The sequence below is a fragment of the Puma concolor genome, chromosome B1 (assembly GCF_028749965.1).
Source record: "Puma concolor isolate L17-30 chromosome B1, mPumCon1.1.hap2, whole genome shotgun sequence".
Classification (NCBI taxonomy): Eukaryota; Metazoa; Chordata; class Mammalia; order Carnivora; family Felidae; genus Puma; species Puma concolor.
The window spans coordinates 51,243,794-51,249,202 of record NC_141670.1 but is presented as its reverse complement, the minus strand read 5'-3'; the positions used below and the strand labels follow the sequence as shown (position 1 = coordinate 51,249,202).

Genomic DNA, 5,409 nt, shown 5'->3' with positions numbered 1-5,409 from the left:
CAGGTGTTGGAGAAGAGACTAGGAAGTAGAAGGCTTAGAAAAAAAAGTAGACACCGGAGATGTTGTCCGGGGGCTAACGGGAGAGTGGAGTGAAGTGTAGGTGAGTGGGGACTGGCCAGCTGGAGGAGGGTTTTGGGGAAAAAAAGAGGTTTTTTTAAACCCCCTTCAGCTTCACAAGATGAGTTTTGCTGGGGAGGAGAATATGGGTGTCTGCCGATAGAAGCTCTGAGAAATTGATGAAAAATTGATATGTCCATGTACACACTTAAGGAGGCGTCTGGATTTGTGTGTAAACAGAGTGGAGAGGTGAAGGAGCGCATGGAGGGAGGGGGCTTAAAATAATGTCTTATTATCCCTTTGGCTTTGGGGACTCTCATCCTCTGTTCCTCCCCCCTTTTTTGACCTAGGGATCCAGCTGCATTAGACACGAGTGACCTTTTAAATCTACGCCCACCCTTTACCTGGTAAAGCCCGTTGACAGTTTGGGGTGGGGTGGGGTGGGGTGAGGAGAGTGGTAGGGGTGTTTCGAAGACATATATATTCTCTCTCTCTCCCTCTCTCTGCCCCCCTCTCCCTTTCCCTCTCCCCCTCTCTCCTCCCTCCTCCCTCCTCTCCTCTCCTCCCCTCCCCTCCGTCTCCTCCTCCCTCGCTCTCCCCCCATCACTCTTTCTCTTCCTCCCTCCCACCTCCCTCACTCCCTCCCTCCCTGCTGCATTTTGCATGAGCTATCTAGGTCATTAGCATTTTAGCGTATGCAAGACTTGACAAAGCTGATGAGGGGCCAGATGGGCCTCGCTCTTATGGGGTTTTTTTTTTTTTTTTCCCTTTTTTTCCCCCTCTTTTCCTTTTTCCCCTCCACCACTTGGGACCTGAGCAAGAGGACTGCAGCAGGCGAGTTTCGGAAGGCTGATCCCGGCCCGGAGCGCGGCAGTTCGCCCCTGCGGCACGCCCGGCCAGGCTGCGCCCGCACTCAGCCAGCGAGGTAAAGGCGGCGGCGGCGCGCCCTGCTCTGGCAGCCGCTGCCAAGCCCCCGCTGCCCTCCGCTTTCTGTGCCCTCGACTTCCTCCTCCTGGCCCCCTCAGTTTACTGGGCTAAACTGAGAGTGAGAGATGGGTGGGTAGGGTTTGCTGTGCTGGGGCGAGGTGGGGTTGGTGTTGTGTTTTGTTTTTTTTGTTTTTTTGTTTTTGTTTTTGTTTTTGTTTTTTCATTGTCTGGAGCTGCAGGGGAGGCGAGGCGTGAGAAAGGGGGTAAGGGAGTCGGGGTAATTAACACGGGGGAGGCACCCCTCCGTCTCCCACTTCCACCCACACCCCCAACCCTCCACCCCCTCCGCTTTGCAGGAAAAAGCCTGGATCCGAAAGGATGGGGGAGAACAAAGAGCCTTTGGAAGACGTCGCTGTTATCTCATTGTCTGTGTGATTGGGGGAGCTGCGGTAGGGAGGATGCTGTGGTCCTGTTCTCCCTGCCTCCCCACCCCCAACCCTCTCCCCGCTGTCAGTGCGCACGCACGCGCCCTTCTTTTTACTTATTTTTCCTTGTTTTTTTCATCCCATCTTCTCCCCACCCCCCTTCCTTTCTTCCACCTGTCCTTCCTTCCTCCTTTACTTCCTCAGGAGAAAGGCCTCTCTCTCCGTGTTCACAGCGGACCTTGATTTAAATGTCCATACAATTAAGGCACGCGGTGAATGCCAAGAATGGGGCTGGCTGAGCACCGTCGGTCCGCGAGGGCCCGCCGGGAAGGAGCCACAGAGCCGAGGCGCCCTCCGCAGAGCTCAGCGCCGCGGCTTCGGGCGGGAGGGGTCTCGGGCTCCCGCTGGCTGGGCTAACCCTGAACCGGAGCCCTTGGGGCGGGGAGGTGTGCAGCTTGTGACAGACATGGGCTTAGAGAGGCAGACAGACTCAGGGAGAGAAGCTGATTCTGTGACAGAAACAGATCTGTGCAAGCACAGATGCGATGGGGGCGGAAGGGGGGGGGTGCCTGTGAGCGCATTACGGAGTGCTTCTGTGTGCATATTTTTCTCTGGGCTCGGGGCGCATTGTATGTGGGTCGACACCTTCCGTGGCTGTGTTTTTGTTCTGGGCTTAGCTTTTGGTTCGCCCTTTAAAAAAAAATAATCTGGCATCCAGAAGACTGGCAGTCTGTGCCAGGGCTTGGACCACAGATATATTGTGTTCTCCTTGAGGCTGGGGGTGGGGGGGGGCGGAGTGGGTAGCCAGTTGGAAGGGAGGAGGGAGGTGTTTGTCATTCTTTGCTGTCGAGCTGTGGGCACCTGACAAGCTTAAGGAAGTCATTGGGATATAGAAGGAAGAAGGAACAAACTCCTGGAGGGTTCATAAGCTCAATCAGGGCTGAAAGCGTGGCCAGGGCTCTTAGGAGCATCTCACTTCCTCCTTGCGGCTGTAATTGTAGTTTCAGGCAGAGATCCAGGAGATGCAGAGGAAGGGAGAGGCGCCAGTAACCTACATGTACCAAAGGGGGGAGGGGATGAATTCCTTCTTAAATCTGAACTGAAGGAAAAACAGAATGTGCACAAGTGTTGATTCTGAGGAAAGCCTCTTTTGAAAGGGGCTGTCAGGGAATGGAAAGCGCTAACCCTCCCTCATTCTGAAGAACCTGCTTCCCAAATCAGGCCTTCCTCCCCAGCACTCGATACAGACCAGCAGCTGATCCTAGAGAGCCCCTGTAGCTGCAGTGGATGGTGGCAAGACCCAAACTCATAAATTTCCAGGTGGAGGAAATGGGAGAGGGACGGGTCCCTGCAGAGAAAGGAGGCCAAGAGCTGGATCATCCTACCAGGAAGCCAGCTGCATCCCTTTTCCCACCCTTGGCAGAGGCCTGTCTTTGCAAGACCAAGGCCATAAGGGATGCACAGGATTTTAGTCTTGATTCTTCACGCGTTAACCAAGGCCTAAAGGAGTTTCGGGGTGAAGCTTACTGAGGCATTCTTTCCTCTGCAAAGCCTCAGTCTAGCCCACTTAGCAAATTAGCATTTAAAGATACCATGGATCCCAAGCCTCATTTCCTCCCAAATATTTATTAAGTACCTATTATGTGCCAATCACCGTGTAATGATTATATCTTAGGTTCTTCCTCTGCCCTCCTAAAGGAGTATCTGGAGTCAGGAGAGGTTAAACGTGCTGTATCCCATCTAGATACTCCCAGAACCTTCTCTGCCACCACCTGCTTACCCCTTCTCTCTAGAAGGCTGCAGTTTCCATCATGCAAACTGCAGGCATGGTGCTATCCCTCAACTCCCAGAAGGCAAGTTTGGCTAAAGGACAGAAGAGAGTGCAGTTTCTCTGCCCCCTGAACCTTAGCCAGGGTTGTCCTAAGAGGCACAGGCAGCCACTACCTTCAAAACAGATCATCCTCCAAATGGTGCCTCCTTGGGGTATAAATCCCCTTGCCTCCCTCCTCCCCTAAGAAGGCTGCTTTTGTGGTTTTGGGGCACAATTTAAGCCTCCGATGACCAACCCTTTGCCCTACGGTTGCCCACAATAGTGAGATTCATCTCTGATTGTTTTCCCATAACTCCATCAGACAGGGCTGTACCCTTCACTGATGTGCCTGCCCGTCAGCACAATCTCCAGATGCCTCCCCCAAGTAATGGCCCTTTTAGGTGGAAACCTAACACGCTTCTCCCTGAGAGCTTCAACCACAGGCACCATGGACAAGGCCTGCCAGGTTCCTGCTGCTGATAAACTATGGAAGGGAGGGGCATATTTTTTATTACTTATGTAAACTCTTGTTCCAGAAAGCTTTAATGGGTGTGGGAGTGTTCTAGGTTTGCCGGGTCTGTGTGCATGGGTGTGGGGTTTTCCTGTGTTCACCAGGTCTCATTATGAAATGTATTTTTATGTGGGGCTTTAATGGCTGCAAATGGCAGAGATGAATGTACACACTGCTCCTGGTGTAATTTCAAGGCCCCCTTTGTGTTCACCAAACAGAGGTATCTGAGTGAAGGTCAGTCCTAGCTTCTTCCCTTCTGCTATATTCTGGGCCTATTTATGCCTAGTGATATTTATGTAAGAAAACTGAAGACTGATGCTCTTCCAAGGCATTTCTCAGATCCCCTCCCTGTCCATTTAAGCCCCTCTAATTATATCCTGTGACTTAAACGAAGGGAAAAATACATGATTTTTAAAACATAGGACACGTTGAGGCAGTGTGCTGACTGAATATGCTAAGAAGGCCCCCATGAGTCCACACACATCACCATCATTATGGTCCTCGTGACCATGGGAGCTCATATGTTGCCCAAGGTGACTGTATGAGATACATTAAGATGGATTTAGAAATGTATCAAAGGAAAAATTGGTAATATTCTTGTCTCCCCTGCCAGCGACGGCCCAGGCGAGATCTCTGTTTAAGCAGAAAAGAAACTGATCTTTTAACAAAAGCTAAGGTAAACTCCTCTGTCATTTCTATCACCAAAGGGGTGGGGAGCAGAGACAATTTTTGTGGCTGCATGAGGAGCCTTAGCCAGAGAAATAAATAATTCCGCTCAGAGAGCGGAAGGGTGCTCTCTGAGCAGGCATATGCCCGTGTATGTACATATATACATACATTTTCTCTCCTAACCACATCCATCGCTAACATTTATAGGAAAGCATTTAAACACACACACACACACACACACACACACACACACACACAGAAATCTATCCATCTATACTGTCTCCACAGGGAAATAATTTTCTCTTTGCCTCTACTGAACTTACATAATACCCCCACCCCCTTGTTCCAACCTTAGAATGGAGTCCTCTGGGGGCAGCTGCAAAGCACTCTCCCTAGGACAGATGGAGCCTCCCTCATCTACTCTGTGGGTGGTTTTAGAGCCCCATGAGTCAACCGGGACTGAGGGCTGTGCTGGTAGTATGTGTTTGAGGCTCGCCTGGCTGATTCACAGTGATGAGTATGTCAATAATAACAATTATGAGAATTATGATGCCTAATAAAGATTTTTTTCTTCCAAGTCCCATCTACAATTCTTTCATTGGGGTGTTTTTGCCAAGTCTTACTCAATTTGACTCCAGTTTAAAAGAAAAAAAAAAAAAAAACTAAAACATTTAATAGTTCATTGCATCTCCAATGTAGACCTAAAACAAGAGAAAGGACTTCAAAGGGGCTGAAGTCCAGTCAGTGTGTGCTGCTCTGTGCCATCTTATCCTGGATGCCTGGGGCCTGGAGAGATCTGCACCAAATTTAGATGGCCTGGAAAAAATGCAGGCCTTATTGAGAGCAAAAAATGTTCCAGGTCAGAAATGAAGTGTCAGCAGCTCTCAATAGGGCTCACCTCATTTCTTACCCTTCTCCCTTTGTCCTAAGAAGTGTTTCCCCAGAAATGAGGACCTGGGTCATTGCTGCATAAGCCCCCCAAAATAAACCTCGAGGATCACTAGGGGCTT

At 50.4% G+C, this 5,409-nt stretch overlaps 1 pseudogene across 1 annotated transcript; it reads left to right on the top strand.

The window, feature by feature from the left end:
• Window positions 1-513: 513 nt before the first annotated feature.
• On the top strand, window positions 514-4,977 carry LOC147581630 (uncharacterized; annotated as a pseudogene). Its single transcript, XR_015250100.1, has 2 exons — window positions 514-982; window positions 1,341-4,977. The product of XR_015250100.1 is annotated as an uncharacterized LOC147581630 (transcript).
• The last annotated feature ends 432 nt before the right edge of the window (window positions 4,978-5,409 follow it).